This window comes from Myxine glutinosa, chromosome 7, assembly GCF_964187855.1.
Source record: "Myxine glutinosa chromosome 7, kmMyxGlut1.1, whole genome shotgun sequence".
NCBI classification, from domain to species: domain Eukaryota; kingdom Metazoa; phylum Chordata; class Myxini; order Myxiniformes; family Myxinidae; genus Myxine; species Myxine glutinosa.
Genome location: NC_136267.1, coordinates 89,117,149 through 89,137,528, shown reverse-complemented (window position 1 = coordinate 89,137,528; position 20,380 = coordinate 89,117,149). Strand labels below are relative to the sequence as shown.

Genomic DNA, 20,380 nt, shown 5'->3' with positions numbered 1-20,380 from the left:
CGTTTCACTTCGCACACAGCTAGCCCTCCCTGCAAACGTGCGCGTGCGCACCCGTCCCTTCCTATAGCTCATGGCCGTGATGCGCGTGGTGCGATTTTATTTCTGTCCGTCTTTAGCCGCTGCAATGAAACACAAATGTGAAGGAATATAAATGGGCCTATCCGCGGCGTATTTGGAGCAGATCTGGGACTGTGGCGTGAACTCTGTCTGAACCGCGCTGCAGTCACAGTGCCATAAATCACACGGGGCTGGCGCGCGCGCACACCACCACCGTGCCCCCATTGGGCGCCCCGCGCACCCCGTGCTTCCTCGGCCTTACCTCGGCACGGTTCCTGTTCCCGCTCAAAGATTCCAGAGGAACGCTCTTATTAAAAGGCCCTTAGGATTGCCGGGGGTTTCAGATTAACAGACGGTTACACCTTGGAGGTTAAAGTCTGCATGGGCACAAAGATATCGTTTGCAACGTGGCCTCGGCAAACTACGTGCCGGTGCATTTGGGAAGACTGTCCGTAATGTAATTGGGAATAAATCATCCGTCTTCGTTCATGCCCACCTGTGCACAATTACCAACCGATTCTACATGTGTTTACAACGCTGCATCTACGGTATATTTTTTTTCATCCCAGAGGAAGAATTCTCACGGTGGTTTGACATGAACCAAGATGATGAAAATGTACCCTAATTGGTCGATGCGATCGCCTAATTAAAACTTTCTTTCCACTTTCCGATTGCATAACAACTTCAAAAGTTTCTACTTGTGCGACGCGCAGCGCCCGGATTGCTCGGCAAACCGCTAAGGGTTTGTGTTCGTCGCTTCTTTCGGCGCAACCTCCAAGCCCCCCAACCTCCCCCTCGAAAGCCCCCTCCCGCCCTCCCATTTATCTTACTTCGTTTTGCTGTCAAAGCGAATGCGATGCCTGGAACTGGGAAAATAAATAGCATTTTGTGCGTGTAAAGTTATTTGCGTTTTATAATCATAAGTTGCCATGGACACCAATAAAAGTTACGTTTCGTAACTGTCACCAGACTGTCTGCAGACTTTGCGTGCGTCAAAAACAAACGTTACTAAGGCAAACAATGGTTTTAGTGCTTTATTCAACATTTAGACTCTCCTGACAAGGGACCTGAGGGCCTTTAGAGACTATATTATCATATATATATATATATACACCCAAAGTAAATGGCGCCAAATGTATAGGATTTATCTCGCAGTTGGTGGGCTGTTGGGTTTCGCAGAGTGGTGGTGGGGGATCGAGGGGTGACAGTAAAAGAAAGTGCCAGAATAAGCAGGAGTCGGAAAGGTCGGTTGTGAGCGTGGGTGGAAGGTTAGCAGAAGGTATTCCCGTACTAGGCACTTTTGGAGGCCACCCTAGCAGGCTGGGGGTCTTTATATTAATGGACGCAGAGAGCACTGCAGCACTCACTTGTTGCACAGCACAGAGCTAGTAATTTCAGGACGCTGGCGGGTCTACGTGAACCCAGGAGGAGTGTTTGAGCTTCTCGGCGCAGAGAGAATCAAGGCTGGCAAAGTGAACCTCCGAATGGAGCGGGCGTTCCTGGGTGACGTCAATGTGGATGGACGGGATGCAAACACGCCGTAATGGAAGCCCCTGGTGGGAATTCCACAGATATCGGCAGCCGAGAGAAACCACGTGTACACGTCCCACGGAAAGGCCAATCTGCCGAGGGGAATAATTTGCCAGGGCGTTTAGGGTATTTTGGAACGGTCTACAGTGCAAGTCTGAACACGTGTTGGAGTAAATGAGCTGACGGGACTCTGCTCCCCACCGAACAGAGTAGGGAAACCGACCCGAGTACTCACTGAGTTTCCCACCGTTGTGTGTGTGTGTATATATATATATATATATATATATATATATATATATATATATATATATATATATATATATATATATATATATATAGATTTATTTACATAGATTTATGCATGTGTATATATATATATATATATATATATATATATAGATTTATTTACATAGATTTATGCATGTGTATATATATATATATATACATATATATATATATATAGATTTATTTACATAGATTTATGCATGTGTATATATATATATATATATATATATATATTTATTTATTTACATAGATTAATGCATGTGTATATATATATATATATATATATATATATATATATATATATATATATATATATATATATATATATATATATATATATATATATATATAAGATTTGGAGCGCTCGTAGAAATGGGCAATCCTTACCTGGACTTGTGTTCCGAATGAATCTTGTCACGTGACAGCTATGACGGAACGTTCACCAACTGCAAATGGCAAGCGGTTACAGATTTTAAAAAGCAAAAAAAACTTTCACAGTGTATACTCTATACATAAGTATATTAATCATATGTACACGGTATATGAATGTTACTGTGTCAATTATATGTACGTCACTGCATACATGGTCTAGATAATATGTCACAATATGTGATATATTGATGTTATTTCAGTGTGTGGTGTACGTGTATATGCTATATACATCACTGTATACGATATTTTCACCAATTTAGGATGTATGGTAAAATGTACCTAGAGATACCAACCAGTACGTGGTTTATGCTCACGGTTCATGCACATATATATAATATATATATATATATATATATATATATAATATATATATATATATATATATATATATATATATATATGTATATATATGTATATATATATATATATATGTATATATATATATATATATGTATATATATATATATATATGTATATATATGTATATATATATATATATATATATATATATATATATATATATATATATATATATACAGTCGTGGCCAAAAATATTGGCACTCTTGCACTTTTTTCAAATAATGCACCATTTCTTCCAGAAAATTGTTGAAATTAAAACATATTTTGGTATCCACATATGTATTTATTTGGTTTGAAGTGGAACAAAACAAAAAAAGCTGAAAAAATTACTAAATCTTATCTTCTTGCACACAGAAATCTTAAAATGGCCTGAACAATATTATTGGCACTTTTTAGAAGTTGTGAGAAATAATTATATTTCAAGCAGGTGATTCCACTTTACTTTGGAATTGAACTCACCGAGGGTGAGTTTCAGGTGCCTGCAATATAACAATCACTCACTCAACCAGTTTGAATAGAGAAAAGAGTCATTCTGCTGTTTTGTGTCACTCTGTCTACCGCAATGAGCATGGATAAAAGAAAGAAAACCAGAGAGTTGTATGAGTAGGTCAGACACAAGATTGTAGCCAAGCATGGACAATCTCAAGGCTACAAGTCCATCTCCAGAGACCTTGGTGTTCCTGTGTCCAACAACAAACAACAACAGGCATTTTAAGGCCTTTTCCCCTCCTAGAGAGGGGGTTAGCCTTGCGGGCCCCATGACAATATTCTCCATTTTGCCCTATTTTCTACATCTCCCCTTGTTAACCCCCTTGCCTACATTTCTTCTTCCACCACCTTTAGCCAAGTATTTCTCGGTCTTCCCCGTCCTCTACTTCCTTCTACATTCATTTCCATCACTCTTCTCAACCAGTCACTTTCATCCTTCCTCAACACATGACCAAACCATCTCAACCTGTTTCTTTTCGCAGCATCCATCACAGGCTCTATTCCCATCATCTTTCACAATTCATCATTTATCCTCCTCTCTCTCAACGATACTCCACACATCCACCGAACCATTCACATTTCCACCCTTTCCAGCCTTCGTTGCTGCTCTACGTTCATTACCCATGTCTCACTCCCATAAATCATAACACTTCTCACACATGTAGCATACACCTTTCCCTTCAGCTTCAACGACACTCCCCTCCTCGTCAGCATGCAACTTAGTTCCCAAAACTTCTTCCATGCACATCTCACTCTATAAACTGTTGCCAAGTCTGATCCACCTGCTCCATTCAGCATGTCTCCTAGGTAGCAAAATGTTTTCACACCTTCCAGCTTCATGCCGTCTCCAAGATCCAACTCAACATTTCCTCCATCTGCAGCTCCCTCTGTGCACACCTTACACATGAATGTAGCTGCCACACTGGTCAATGACCCTTTCAGACCACTAAATTTTTGATGAACGCACTCAGCACACATTGTACATTGAATGGAGTGCACTCTGACACCCTTCCTGTACACAGCACATGGCCACTTCTCAGTTCTTTCCACCTCACCACATGCTTTACCACTTGCCATCAACCTCGTCTTTCCGATATTCACCTTCAGACCTTTTGCCTCCAGACATTCCTTCCACTTGTTCATCTTCTATTTCAGTCCATCCATACTCTCCCCAAACAACACCAGATCATCTGCATACAACAAATCCCACGGTAAACCTCCGTTACATTCTGAGCCAGCACCTCCATCACAGCTACAGATAGTAGAGGACTTAGGAACGACCACTGATGCACTCCCACCTTCACCTCAAACTCACCACTATTCCCGTCCTTCGTCCTTACAGCTGTCCATGCTCTCTGGTACATTGCCATCACTACTCTGATCAACCATTCCTCCACTCCTAACTTCCTCAATGCCCATGTCACTTCTTCGTGTGGAACCCTATCGAATGCTTTCTCCAGATCACCAAACCCAAGAAACAACCTCTTCCTCTTCTCCATGCACTTTTCCTGCAACTGCCTTGCAATAAAAAGTGCATCTGTCGTTACTCTTCCTGTTCCCCTGTTCCTGTGTCCATCATACACAATGTTATCAGGAAGTTTAAGGACCATGGCGCTGTAGTCAACCTCCCTGGCCGTGGCCGCAAAAGAACACTTGATTGAAGTTTGCAGCGAAGGATTGTTCAAATGGTGGAGAAAGCACCTCAATCAACTGCCAAACAGATTCAAGCTGTCCTTCAGACATAAGGTACGACAGTTTCAACTTGCACAATCCGTCGCCAACTCAATGAAAGGGGGTTCTATGGTAGGACCCCGCTGCTGAGAGAGAGACATAAGAAAGCCCGAATGGATTTTCCAAAACACACCTGAACAAGCCAAAATCATTCTGGGAGAATGTCCTGTGGACAGATGAGACAAAATTGGCGCCTAGTAGTGAAGCACATCATCTCTATGTTTATAGAAAACAAAACGAAGACTTCAAATAAAAGAACACCTTCCCTACAGTCAAACATGGAGGAGGTTCAGTGATGTTTTGGGGTTACTGTGCTGCCTTTGGCACTGGATGCCTTGAATGTGTGCATGGCATCATGAAATCAGGAGATTACCAAGGCATTTTGGAGTGCAATGTTCAACCCAGTGTCAGAAATCTGGGTCTCCATCAAAGGTCATGGGACTTGCAGCAGGACAATGACCCCAAACACACTTCAAAAAGCACCCAGGATTGGTTCAAGACAAAACGCTGGACTGTTCTGAAGTGGCCAGCAATCAGTTCAGATACAAATCCCATTGAACTACTGTGGGGAGATCTGAAAACAGCAGTTAGGAGAAGGTACTCTTCAAATCTGGGAGAACTGGAGCAGTTTTCACAAGTAGAGTGGGCCAAACTGCCAGTAGAGAGGTGCAGTAAGCTCATTCATGGCTGTAGGAATCGCTTGACTGCAGTTATTTTGTCCAAAGGCTGTGTTACCAAATATTAAGTCTCGGGTGTCAACAATTTTGTCGATTCCATTTCTTTTTATTTTCTGATTTAAAAGGACTAGGGCATGCCCGTACAAAATTATATCCCCCCCCCCTCTATTTACATGAAATGGTTTGGTCCATTCGCAAAGCCAAAGCGGACGGCTTGCGAGTACGGTGACAATCCCCCCCCTCTATTTACATGAAATGGTTTGGTCCAAAGCGAACGGCTTGCGAGTACGGTGACAATCCCCCCCCCCTCTATTTACATGAAATGGTTTGGTCCAAAGCGAACGGCTTGCGGAGTTTGGTAAAGAAATCGCCATAGCTCGGTAACTACTTCTCCGATTAATATGAAACCTTGAAAAGGCACATCCTCGGGTCCCCAGCAATATACCTGGCAAGTTTCAAGTATATCGGACCCGTGGTTGTCGAGAAACAGCGGTCGCATACACACACACAGACACACACACACACAGAGATTACTGGAATTATAGATAGATATATAAAGTTCTGAATCAAAAACAAAGGTTCTGCAATATTAATAGTGAAATAAAGAATTGTGGAGACCAAATACTTTTGTCAATTTCAACTTATTTTTGGAGAGAATTGTGAGTTATTTGAAAAACGTGCAATGGTGCCAATATTTTTGGCCACGACTGTATAAATATGTACGGACATAAATACAAATCACGCTAAATATCAAAATATATGTGTTCAAGTCCATAGGATACATAGACGGTATTACTTGCAGTAAGCATACTTGGTACATGTTATTAATCTTATGCTAACACATGTGTGTTACTATATCTGGTGCATATACAGTCACATGAAAAAGTAAGTACACCCCATGTTTTGACTTTTTCAACATATTTCAACATACAGCTATTTGATCTTCATTTCAACAATATTGATAGATAAAGGTGATATAATACAACAAATATCATGAAACATTTACATTTTGTAGTCCATTGTATAATTTAAATAAACATAAATGCAAATTTCGCATGTGGAAAAAGTAAGTACACCCCTACATTTATCACTACTTCAAATACCTAAAATTAGAATCAGGTGCACCAGCTCAGGTGCAAATGATTAGAACATTGTCAGAGAGGATCTTGGAGGTATCTGTCTTATTTAAACCTCAGATATTTCGTTTGGTTGCTCTTTGTTTTTGAAGTGTGCGGCGTCACCATGCCGAGATCAAAAGAGCTCTCTGAGGCCTTCGGAAAGAAGGTTATAGATGCCTACAAGTCTGGGAAGGGATTTATAAAGATCTCCAAACAATTTGAAATCAATCAATCGACTGTCCGGAAGATCATCTACAAGTGGAGAAGATTCCAAACAACTGCCAACTTGTTCAGGCCTGGCCGCCCCATCAAGTTCAGCCTGAGAGCAGACCGGAAGATGCTGAAAGACGTCTCTAAGAACCCAAGAATGTCATCATGGGACCTACAGGTAGCTCTTGCCACTGTTGATGTCAAAGTGCACTAGTCTACCATTAGAAAGAGGCTGCACAAATTTGATCTACATGGGAGGTGTGCCAGGAGGATACCTTTGCTGTCCAGAAAGAACATCAGGGCAAGACTAAAGTTTGCCAATGAACACCTAGGCAAAGACCAGCACTTCTGGAACAATGTGCTCTGGACAGATGAGTCAAAGGTAGAGCTATTTGGCCACAGTACCAGAAGACATGTTTGGCGAAAACCAAAGACATTATTTGACCACAAGAACCTGATACCAACTGCAAAGCATGGTGGTGGAAATATTATGGTTTGGGGCAGCTTTGCTGCATCAGGGCCTGGGCAGCTCACCATCATAGAATCCACTATGAATTCTTCATTGTACCAGAGGGTGCTTGAGGATAATGTGAAGCCATCTGTCGGAGTGCTGAAGCTCAACCGAAGGTAGACCTTGCAACATGACAATGACCCTAGACATACCAGTAAATCCACCAAGGAATGGCTGAAAAGAAAGAAATGGAGGGTTCTGGAATGGCCAAGTCAAAGCCCGGATCTAAATCCCATCGAGATGTTGTGGGGGGATTTGAAACGAGCTGGGCATGCAAGAAACCCCTCAAACATCGCACAGCTGAAAGAATTCTGCGTGGAGGAGTGGGCACAAATTTCTCCCAGTCGATGTCAGAGACTGGTAGACAGTTATTAGAAATGCCTACTTGAGGTTGTTTCTGCCAAAGGGGGCAATACCACCTGTTAGAGCCAAGGGTGTACTGTACTTACTTTTTCCACATGCGAAATTTGCATTTAAGTTTATTTAAATTATAAAATGGACTACAAAATGTAAATGTTTCATGATATTTGTTATATTATATCACCTTTATCTCTCAATATTGTTGAAATGAAGATCAAATAGCTGTATGTTGAAATATGTTGAAAAAGTCATAACTTTACATGGGGTGTACTTACTTTTTCACGTGACTGTATATGTTCGTGTATATATTGCGTATTACCTTACTACACACGGAATATGCGAGTGTGATGCTTATTATACTTAAAGTAAAAACTGCGTTAACTTCGCCATATAATTTTATTTTTTTTACTGTGCAATTTATTTATTTTACTCTACCGAAAGTAAATTGGTGTTTGAGGTGTAACTTCTTGGTCTATGTTTATTGTAAAAAGGTGCATTCACTTTACCATATGCCATTTTTACTTTGTTGTTTTGGGATTGAAGGATGGCGCACAGTTACACGCACTCACATTTAAGCTGTCTTGCCTGGGTTTGAATCCTGACCCAGCCACAAGCTGTCATCCCGGTGTTTCACAAACAGGCATGTGATTCATCAATGTGTGCCGTCCCTCAGATGGACGTTAAACTGGGCATCCCATCTGGTGGCATTAGTTGGTGGACAATAAAGATCCCATGGTGTCCTTCGCGATGTGTCGGCGAGCTATCACCGGTACCATGAACAAATTACAAATACCTGCCACAGAGGCAATTGCATCAGTGGCACAGCCACGCCCTCAACCAATGATGCCACCCCACAACCTTGTGCTGCATTATAACGAGGAAGAAGAAGAGTTTCTTGCATCAACTAAAGTTACTTTTACTGTATGCAGTGTAAGCAAGAACTTGCTGTTCATTATGATTTTTATTTAAATGGCAATACAAGTTGTACATCAAGGATGTACCTGCGCTGTGTCACTGCTGTAGTAAAACATCTGTAGTCACGTTACCTAATCGTTCTGTCTAATCTCATGTACAATTGTGCAAGTATTTTCAAAACTCGAGATAACAATTCCTTTCACACATCCTTTATAAAAGTGTGTTGAAAGGATGTATTTGTGAAAAAAAAATACAACTTATCAATATGGAAATATTTTGCTTGCTTATCGGGTCGGGTTATTACACATAAAGCGCCTGATAATTATGTAATATAACAACTATGTCAGGAAATGACATGTAGCCATTGTGTATTTGATGGTACACTTATGGATTCATAAAGTAGTCTCATTGTCGACCACCAAAGAAGGTCCTCAGAGTGTGGCTGGCATGAAGAAGAGGGTGCAGGAGGCCATGGCCATGCAACGCCGGATATTCGGACACAACGGATGTCGCCTTAATCGATGCAGACCTACCGAGAGCGATTAAAAACCGGGTGGAATGACCATATCCCTGCTCCTTGTCGTGTGCCTGCAATGGCACGGGGAGTGAACGGATGAACTAACGATCGAATGGCATAGCGAATTAAATAACATACTAACGAGGTAATGTAGTAATGAGGTAACGTACTAACGAGGTAACGTACTAACGAGGTAACGTACTAACGAGGTAACACAGTAAAAAACTGACAAATTAATGAACGAACTAAAATAGACTTCAACAAACTCTCCACATAAAGTGGGCAGGTAAGCACGTCGCTTGTTATAACCTTCTTAAGGTCTGTGACGTTAACATTTAACTTAATGCGTTGTAATGCTGTAACATTGTTTTCACAATTGCTTCTTACGCATAAACTTTTAAAAGCCACCATTGGGAGGTTTTACCCACGGGTGGGGAGGGGGGCGGGGCACGCTGTGGTTTAAGGCTGTGAATGGTGGTTTTTTGAAAGTGTCGGTTATGGTGACAGGCTATTCATCAATAAAGAAAAGCAGAGCGGGATTTAATGGTGAAATAATTTCAAATTGTTCATCATTTATTCTGTCAAAACGTGCAACGCCTCGAAGATATGTATACGTCACTTCAGCACAGACGTCAGGGGGATCACTCATGCAGATCATTTTCGTAACATGACGGGCATACAAAAAGTTATATCAAACAAATGGAATAGTCCAAGACATGCCAAAAAGCGTAACAAGGTGTACATATACATTTTTTAAATGCATTTAGATTTTTTTGCTTACGAATTAGAATTACTCTTATATTGCAAAAAAAATCAAACAACAAACACGTTGCCAGGTCTTGGAGATGCTTTCAATGCTCCGCATACAATGATGGAGTACACGCTCCTCCTCCACAGTTAAATACGAAGCCAAAATATGTCCACGAGAATAGACACACTCAAACACATCCAAAAACACTCAAACACATTGAAATATAGCTATATATATATATATATTGGGGTTATATATTGGGCTCGGCTCGCTGCGCTCACCTCACCACGCGTCGTGACTGAGGAACAGGCTTATTTTAGCTGAGGCTAATGACTGTACCTGAGTTGCTGTGTTGTCATGATTTACATCAATCATAATACAAACAATTACTTTGCACAAATGTATTTGTTGTGTTTGTGATATTACATTTTTATAGGCAATTTAGGTTGAAGATTTAGGTTGAAAAAATATATTTTAATTAAAAAAAGAACCCCTCAGCACATACATACAGGAGGAGTAGGTGCAGACTGGAAATTTGGGACGATTACACCACACCACCACGAAATTGAAAACACCTCACCACCACGAAATTCAAAACACCTCACCACCACGAAATTCAAAGCACATCACCACCACGAAATTCAAAACACCTCACCACCAGGTAATTCAAAACACCTCACCACCAAGTAATTCAAAACACCTCACCACCAAGTAATTCAAAACACCTCACCACCACGTAATTCAAAGCACATCACCACCACGAAATTCAAAACACCTCCACCAAGTAATTCAAAACACCTCACCACCAGGTAATTCAAAACACCTCACCACCACGTAATTCAAAACACCTCACCACCAGGTAATTCAAAACACCTCACCACCACGTAATTCAAAGCACATCACCACCACGAAATTCAAAACACCTCACCACCAAGTAATTCAAAACACCTCACCACCAGGTAATTCAAAACACCTCACCACCAAGTAATTCAAAACACCTCACCACCACTAAATTCAAAACACCTCACCACCAAGTAATTTAAAACCCCTCACCCCACCTAATTTAAAACACATCACGACCAAGTAATTTAAAACCCCTCACCCCACCAAATTTAAAACACCTCACCACCACGTAATCCAAATCACCTCACCCCACCAAATTTAAAACACCTCACCACCACGTAATCCAAATCACCTCACCCCCATGTAATTCAAAACACCTCACCATCACGTAATTCAAAACACCTCACCACCACATAATTTAAAACACCTTACCACCAAGTAATTCAAAACACCTCACCACCAAGTAATTCAAAACACCTCACCACCAAGTAATTCAAAACACCTCACCACCAAGTAATTCAAAACACCTTACAACCAAGTAATTCAAAACACCTCACCACCAAGTAATTCAAAACACCTTACCACCAAGTAATTCAAAACACCTTACCACCAAGTAATTCAAAACACCTTACCACCAAGTAATTCAAAACACCTCACCACCAAGTAATTCAAAACACCTTACAACCAAGTAATTCAAAACACCTCACCACCAAGTAATTCAAAACACCTCGCCACCAAGTAATTCAAAACACCTCACCACCAAGTAATTCAAAACACCTCACCACCAAGTAATTCAAAACACCTCACCACCACTAAATTCAAAACACCTCACCACCAAGTAATTCAAAATACCTCACCCCCACGTAATTTAAAACCCCTCACCCCACCTAATTTAAAACACATCACGACCAAGTAATTTAAAACCCCTCACCCCACCAAATTTAAAACACCTCACCACCACGTAATCCAAATCACCTCACCCCCATGTAATTCAAAACACCTCACCACCACATAATTTAAAACACCTTACCACCAAGTAATTCAAAACACCTTACAACCAAGTAATTCAAAACACCTCACCACCAAGTAATTCAAAACACCTCACCACCAAGTAATTCAAAACACCTTACAACCAAGTAATTCAAAACACCTCACCACCAAGTAATTCAAATCACCTCACCACCAAGTAATTCAAAACACCTCACCACCAAGTAATTCAAAACACCTCACCACCAAGTAATTCAAAACACCTCACCACCACGTGATCTAAAACACCTCACCACCACGTAATTTAAAACACTTTACCACCATGTAAATCAAAACACCTCACCACCAAGTAATTCAAAACACCTCACCACCACACAATTTAAAACACCTCACCACCACATAATTTAAAACACCTCACCACCACGTAATTCAAAACACCTTACCACCATGTAATTCAAAACACCTCACCACCACGTAATTTTAAAAACCTCACCACCAAGTAATTCAAAACACCTCATCACCAACTAATTCAAAACACCTCACCATCAAGTAATTCAAAACACCTCACCACCATGTGATATAAAAACACCTCACCACCACATAATTCAAAATAACACACCCCCACGTGATTCAAAAGCACCACCACTTTATTAAAAACACTTCACAACCACGGAAACAAAAGTTTGAGGGAGTCGTTAAGTGACAACACAGACACTGCCCAGATGTGTAGATATATAGATAAATGACTGTACCCGAGTTGCCGTTTTGTCATGGTTTAAACCAATCATAATTCAAACAATTATTTAGCACAAATGTATTTGTAATATATGTGATATCACATTTTATAAACAATTGAAGTTGAAAAAAAAAATTCCCCAAAAAATTCCAAAAAAACAATAATAATAATTGGAAAATTTTTCAAGGAAAATACCCTTAGGACATACAGACGGGAAAGATATGTGCATACCAGAAGTTTGGTAGGATTTCACAAAAGTTTGAGGGAGTAGTTCAGTGACGAGACAAGTCAACACAACACAAGACAGACACTGCACAGATATATATATATATAGATATATACTAGCAGGAGTACCCGGCGTTGCTGGGGGGGGGGGGGGGGGGGAGGGGGGGGAAGGAAGCAGGAGAGGGAGGGGGGAGTGGAAGGGGGAGTGTTGGGGGAGGTGAGGGGAGAGGGAGGGGAAGATATAATTCATATACAGTCACGTGAAAAAGTAAGTACACCCCATGTAAAGTTTTGACTTTTTCAACATATTTCAACATACAGCTATTTGATCTTCATTTCAACAATATTGATAGATAAAGGTGATATAATATAACAAATATCATGAAACATTTACATTTTGTAGTCCATTGTATAATTTAAATAAAAATAAATGCAAATTTCGCATGTGGGAAAAGTAAGTACACCCCTACATTTATCACTACTTCAAATACCTAAAATTAGAATCAGGTGCACCAGCCCCAGGTGCAAATGAATAGAACATCGTTAGAGAGGATCTTGGAGGAACCTGTCTTATTTAAACCTCAGACATTTAGTTTGGTTTGCTCTTTGTTGATGAAGTGTGCGGCGTCACCATGCCTCGATCAAAAGAGCTCTCTGAGGCTTTCAGAAAGAAGGTTATAGATGCCTACGAGTCTAGGAAGGGATTTAAAAAGATCTCCAAACAATTTGAAATCAATCATTCGACTGCCTGGAAGATCATCTACAAGTGGAGAAGATTCCAAACAACTGCCACTTGTTCAAGCCAGGCCGCCCCAGCAACTTCAGCCCGAGAGCAGACCGCAAGATGCTGAAAGAAGTCTCGAAGAACCCCAGAATGTCATCATGGGACCTACAGGTGGCTCTTGCCACTGTTGATGTCAATGTGCACGAGCCTACCATTAGAAAGAGGCTGCACAAATTTGATCTACATGGGAGGTGTGCCAGGAGGAAACCTTTGCTGTCCAGAAAGAACATCAGGGCAAGACTAAAGTTTGCCAATGAACACCTAGGCAAAGTCCAGCACTTCTGGAATAATGTGCTCTGGACATGAGGCAAAGGTAGAGCTATTTGGCCACAGTCCCAGAAGACATGTTTGGCGAAATCCAAAGACAGCATTTCACCACAAGAACCTGAAACCAACTGGAAAGCATGGTGGTGGAAATATTATGGTTTGGGGCAGCTTTGCTGCATCAAGGCCTGGGCAGCTCACCAACATAGAATCCACTATGAATTCTTCATTGTACCAGAGGGTGGCTTGAGGTTTATGTGAGGCCATCTGTCGGAAAGTTGAAGCTCAACCGAAGGTGGACCTTGCAACATGACAATGATCCTAAACATACCAGTAAATCCACCAAGGAATGGCTGAAAAGAAAGAAATGGAGGGTTCTGGAATGGCCAAGTCAAAGCCCAGATCTAAATCCCATCGAGATGTTGTGGGGGGATTTGAAACGAGCTGTGCATGCAAGACGTCCCTCAAACATTGCACAGCTGAAAGAATTCTGCATGGAGGAGTGGGCAAAAATCTCTCCCAGTCGATGTCAGAGACTGGTAGAGAGTTATAAGAAATACCTACTTGAGGTTGTTTCTGCCAAAGGGAGCAATACCACCTATTAGAGCCAAGGGTGTACTTACTTTTTCCACATGCGAAATTTGCATTTATGTTTATTTAAATTATACAATGGACTACAAAATGTAAATGTTTCATGATATTTGTTATATTATATCACCTTTATCTATCAATATTGTTGAAATGAAGATCAAATAGCTGTATGTTGATGTATGTTGAAAAAGTCAAAACTTTACATGGGGTGTACTTACTTTTTCACGTGACTGTACATCCTTTGGAGGATGTAAAGAGTGCTACATAACCTCAGTGTTGCACAGGTAAAAAATTAAATTGTAATACCCTCTGCCACCATCACCAAGTGGCGCTACACGGTACACATTTACATAGAGAATGTACGCCCCTCTCCCGGTCCCCCACACCCCCGAATGAGGCTGCTGCCACATAACCTATGCTAATCCCCATTCAAAGTTGTATTTGTATTTGTACCCCGAGTAAAGTATAAAAGCATTTATAGCTGGAGTACCCGGTGTTGCTCAAGTGAAAAAGAAACATTAACATATTTGAAATGAGGGCAAATACAGACTTGGCATTTAATATGGAATATTTTTTTTGTGGGGGTGAACTTACTTTTCAAGATGACTTAGAACCAAAAGTTCATTGGAATTATGTTGAAATTATTCTAGATTTTGTTAATGTGACCTTTAAAAGAAACAAAAACAACATTTGACATTTCAAAGCAAATAAATTGATCCTTGAAAGTGATGTAAACTGATATCGAACTCAATTCACGGACAGTACTGTGTTAAACTTCTGTACGTTTTCCAGAGGTATCTCTTTATTTTGCACATTAGCCAAAAAAAATTTCAACAAAACAAAAGCTAAATTATGACTGGGATTACGGACAGTAAAATTACAGTTCAGTACTTCGTGTAACCCCCACGAGCATTCAGGAGAGCACGTACACGTCGAGGCATGCTGTTCATGAGATTTGCCAAGGTTTGGACAGGAATCACTTGCCATGCAGTGACAATAGTCTGCTGCAATTCACGCACAGAGGTGGGCTGCTGGACCAAGTTGTCGATTTGACGCGTTAATTCTGCCCACAAGTTCTCTATCGGATACATATCCGGGGACATGGCAGGCCACTCCATATGCTCTACACCACAGTCAGCAAGAAAGTGTTGGATCATGCGAGCACGATGCAGCCGTGCATTGTCATCTTGGAAGACAAAGTTTCCTCGAAACGCTGCACGAGCAAATGGAAGCAATGTTGCTTCCAGAATGACCCTGTAATTGAACTGGTTAAGGTTTCCATTCAGAACAACCAGGTCAGTTTTGCCCCCTGCATGAAAAGCAGCCCAAACGGTCACCCCACCACCTCCAGCTTGGACTCTTGGCACTATACAATCTTCGTTGTGGGCTTCATGCACTTGTCTGCGCACTCGGACGCGGCCATCTTGACGATAGACCAGAAATCTAGACGCGTCACTGAAGGTCACGTGATTCCAGTGTCCTGGCTGCCATTGACGGTGCTCTCTGGCCCACTGCAATCAGCGCTGGCTGTGTTGTCTGGTCAGGCGTGGCTTTCTCAGGGGACGCCTGGCACGATAGCCTGCTTGAACCAGTCGTTGGTTGACCAGCCTTCTGGATACAGGCACATTTGTCAGTTGCTGCCACTCAGCCCTAAGCCAATTAGCTGACTTGGTACGGCCATTGCAGACTAACCGGTGCAGCTGGCGATCATCTCTCCTTGTGGTTCTGCGTGGACGTCTTGGCCTCGGTATTGGAGTAGGGACACCCCTCTGAGCATTTCGTTTCAGGATCTTTGACACGTGACCTTGAGTGATGCCATACTGCCGAGCAATAGCACGCTGTTTCATGCCAGAATTTCGTAAAGCCACCACTCCATGACAAACAGCATTGTCAAGTTGACGGACCATCTCCAGAGGAAGCGGCAATAACTTTTGTAGACGTGCAGCAGTTGTTTTCCACTAATACAGAATGCAACGACCCTTATATACCCGATTGTGAAGCCAATCGTCAAATGTACCTGTCCTTAAATTTTGTCACGCCACCTGTGATGTAATCCTGTTATTGACTTATTGCTGCGAAAGACAATCAGTGACATGGTTCTTTCAACAAAGACATCACCGAAGGGTAAAAGAAACTCACCAGATTGATATACTGAGTTCAGAAAGTAAACCCAAGTCAAGAAAAAAAAAATCCATATTAAATGCCAAGTCTGTACAATGAAAAAGCAAATATATCCAAATCAGAATCCATCACAAATGTCAAATAATCATTTTACCTTTTCATTGAAGATATGCTGGTGAATGTGCCATTCATCACGTTTCTGAGTTAAGTATGATGACGTTCAGGAAAAAGAAGAAGCCTTACCACCAACTTTGACCACTTCCAGAATTGTTTTCTTATTTGTGTTCAAATGTCTGATGATCGTTTTGCATTTATTTATGCGAATGTGTAGTTGTATATAACTGTCATTGATCAAAAAGGCTTAGTAGGCACTACAGAGCGATTTAAGGAAAAAATCCAAAACAAAGAACTTTTTTACAATAATTTTTTTTTTGCCCAAAACACTCCCAGGCACTCACTGATGAACCTCTCAAAGTTTGACAAAGATTCGTTCAGCCATCTCTGAGAAAATGGCGACACACACACAGACAGACACACAGACATACATCTCTCTTATGTAGTATATATATATATAGGTATATACTGTAGATATATTTAGTAGTTTGACAATTGGCAGAAAAGAGAAACCTTGTGTTGGTCATACTGTAATTCAGATTTGGGAAGGTTAAGAAAGGGTTATGGTTGACGTTTTCATTTTGAAATTATGGCTATACAACACAACAACAGGCATTTTAAGGCCATTTTCCCTGCAAGAGCGGGGGTTGGCCTTGCGGTCCCCATGACAATCTTCTCCATCTTGCCCTATTTTCTGCATCTCCCCTTGTTAACCCCTTTCCCGCATTTCTTCTTCCACCACCTTTAGCCAAGTCTTTCTCGGTCTTCCCCGTCCTCTACTTCCTTCTACATTCATTTCCATCACTCTTCTCAACCAGTCACTTTCATCCTTCCTCAACACATGACCAAACCATCTCCACCTGTTTCTCTTCACAGCATCCATCACAGGCTCTATTCCCATCATCTTTCGCAATTCATCATTTGTCTCCCTCTCTCTCAACGATACTCCGCACATCCACCGAACCATTCGCATTTCCACCCTTCGTTGCTGCTCTACGTTCATTACCCATGTCTCACTCCCATAAATCATAACACTTCTCAAACATGCAGCACACACCTTTCCCTTCAGCTCCAAGCACACTCCCCTCCTCGTCAGCACGCCACTCAGTTCCCGAAACTTCTTCCATGCACATCTCACTCGAGCAACTGTTGCCGAGTCTGATCCACCTTCTTTGAAATTATGGCTATGACAGCAATAATAATTATTAGCAATAATTAGTAGCAATTGCGGCTATGAAATTGACAATACACTCGGAACCCGTTAATATGCGATCCATGGGAGCCAGGAAAATCGACCGTGTGCTAAGTGAGACCGTGTATTACCTTTCTTCCAGCGTGAGCGTGGTGGCCGCCATCTTGGATTGTGTCGGGTGGGGTGACGACGAGTGAAACGCGCTCAATTTTTAAAAAGATACTTTTTCGTAATAAAACACATATGTAATAATACTTATACAATTTTTATTTTACAAAACAATATACAACTAGAACGGGCACTCGGTAGAGCGCATACCTTCGCCGCAGCTACTGTTCTGTACTTGGCATGGGAGTGTAGGGAACAGAACAGTGAACAGTTTGGTGCTGATTTCATGCAAATCGGATAAGAATTGACCGAGTTATGACAAAAAACGCACATTTTGCAAGGTCGTGACCCCCCTGACCTTTGACCCCCAACCGCTAACAAGGGTAATGTCTTCACTGGGTCATGTCGTATATCACAAGATCGGGCATTGAATTCTGAACATTTTGGCATTAGTTGCATGCCAATTGGATAAAAATTGACCGCGCTATGGTAAAAATACGATTTTGACCTTTTCGTGACCTTGACCTTGACCTTTGACCCGATTGCTCCCAAAATCTAATCAAATGTGTCCCGTATAATAACCAATCATCCCACCAAATTTCATGCAATTCGGTTGAATACTTTTTGAGTTATGCGAATAACATACACACACACACACACACAGACATACAAACAAGGGTTATGACGTCAGAGTGTCATGTCGCATATCACAAGATTGGGCATTGAATTCTGAACATTTTGGCATTAGTTTCATACAAATTGGACACAAATTGACCGCGCTATGGTAAAATTATCTGAGAAGCTAAACGAATCTTCTTCTTCTTTAGTACCTCAAACTTTATGTGAAATGCGATCGATTTTTAAAAATCAGAATTTGAGCAAATCTGTTTCATTCGTCTGTTAATATGCCTCCCCGATTGACAAATCTGCAATTTGAATTTCATTTGAGGTTGAAATGATTGCGGGAGATCGCGTTATAGTGATGACGTCTTGGATGGACATCCTCTTCTTCAGACGCTCATAACTTTGAGTGAAATACGATCGAGTTTAAAATAGTCAGAATTTGAGCAAATCTGTTTCATTCGTTTGTTAATATGCCTCATCTCTTGACAAATCTGCAATTATAATTTTTTTTGAGGTTGAAATGATCGCGGGAGATTGCGTTATAGTGATGACGTCCTGGATGGACATCTTCTTCTTCAGTCGCTCATAACTTTGAGTGAAATACGATCGAGTTAAAAATAGTCAGAATTTGAGCAAATCTGTTTCATTCGTTTGTTAATATGCCTCATCTATTGTCAAATCTGCAATTATAATTTTTTTTGAGGTTGAAATGATCGCGGGAGATCGCGTTATAGTGATGACGTCCTGGATGGACATCTTCTTCTTCAGTCGCTCATAACTTTGAGTGAAATACGATCGAGTTAAAAATAGTCAGAATTTGAGCAAATCTGTTTCCCAAAATCTAATCAAATGTGTCCCGTATAATAACCAATCATCCCACCAAATTTCATGCAATTCGGTTGAATACTTTTTGAGTTATGCGATTAACATACACACACACAGACATACAAATAAATACACAGCGATCAAAACATAACCTTCCGCTTTTGCGAAGGTAAAAAACATACACTAATTTATCAAAATATTTGGGTGACAAGGGTCGACCGTGTGCTGTCCGAAATCGCATATTAATTGATCGCATATTAACGGGTTCCGTGTGTATATCAATTCTTCCATATATATATATATATATATATATCATACTAAAATATGCCATTTGGTGTCTGTCTGATGAATTTTTGACCGCGATACATTCCGTGGTTACTTATCCAATCTCAACCAAACTTGACAGGATAACTGACGGTTACACAATGAAGGTTGTAGTGCATTCATTTTCCCCCCTCCCCAAGGGGATTTTCTCCCCTGAGCGGGTTTTCCCTGCCATTGCCGTCAATGGGGTTGCATGTTGAGGTGTATATGCATGTTATATAGCTTTATCGTGGCGTTTCTCCAAGGCCGCTTCGAATAACAAAACTAATGATAATAGCATATACAAAGATGTCTCTTAAAAAAAGACATATTAATGTTATTACCAAACAATATTAATGCCAATAATATCTCACTTCCCCAAGGTGTTTTTCCTCCTTGAACAAATGTTTATAAATCAATGTTTATAAATAGCTTATCATGGCGTTTCCATGGCAGCAACGACCTCTACCGGAAGTACAAATATTATAAACCACAAACACGTATGATTAGCTTTTTAAACAGTCACTAATGCTGTTTATAACATTAAAATAAATTTGGGGGAACCAAAACATCCATAAGGTAAGTTTGACTTACAGAACTGAGTGAAGATCTACTCTGCTCTATATACCCCACAAGGGTTGGGGTAATAACATGACCCTTACTGGCGCTAACATGGCGTTTTTCGTTGCGAACTTTTGAAACTCGCTCCTGCTGTTTAAC

The 20,380-nt window shown here is 40.9% G+C and overlaps 1 protein-coding gene across 6 annotated transcripts in view; it reads right to left on the bottom strand.

The window, feature by feature from the left end:
• Positions 1–20,380, bottom strand: part of HOXD3 (homeobox D3) — a 198,445-nt gene that overhangs the window by 80,309 nt on the left and 97,756 nt on the right. For 5 of the 6 annotated variants that reach the window (XM_068122685.2, XM_068122686.2, XM_068122684.2 and 2 more), the window contains one exon: positions 2,260–2,318. The gene's annotated coding sequence lies outside the window, so the exon portion shown is untranslated. Of the gene's footprint in view, positions 1–2,259; positions 2,319–4,254; positions 4,307–20,380 lie in introns of those variants that run through there. The other variant, XM_068122689.2, reaches the window with a different exon arrangement.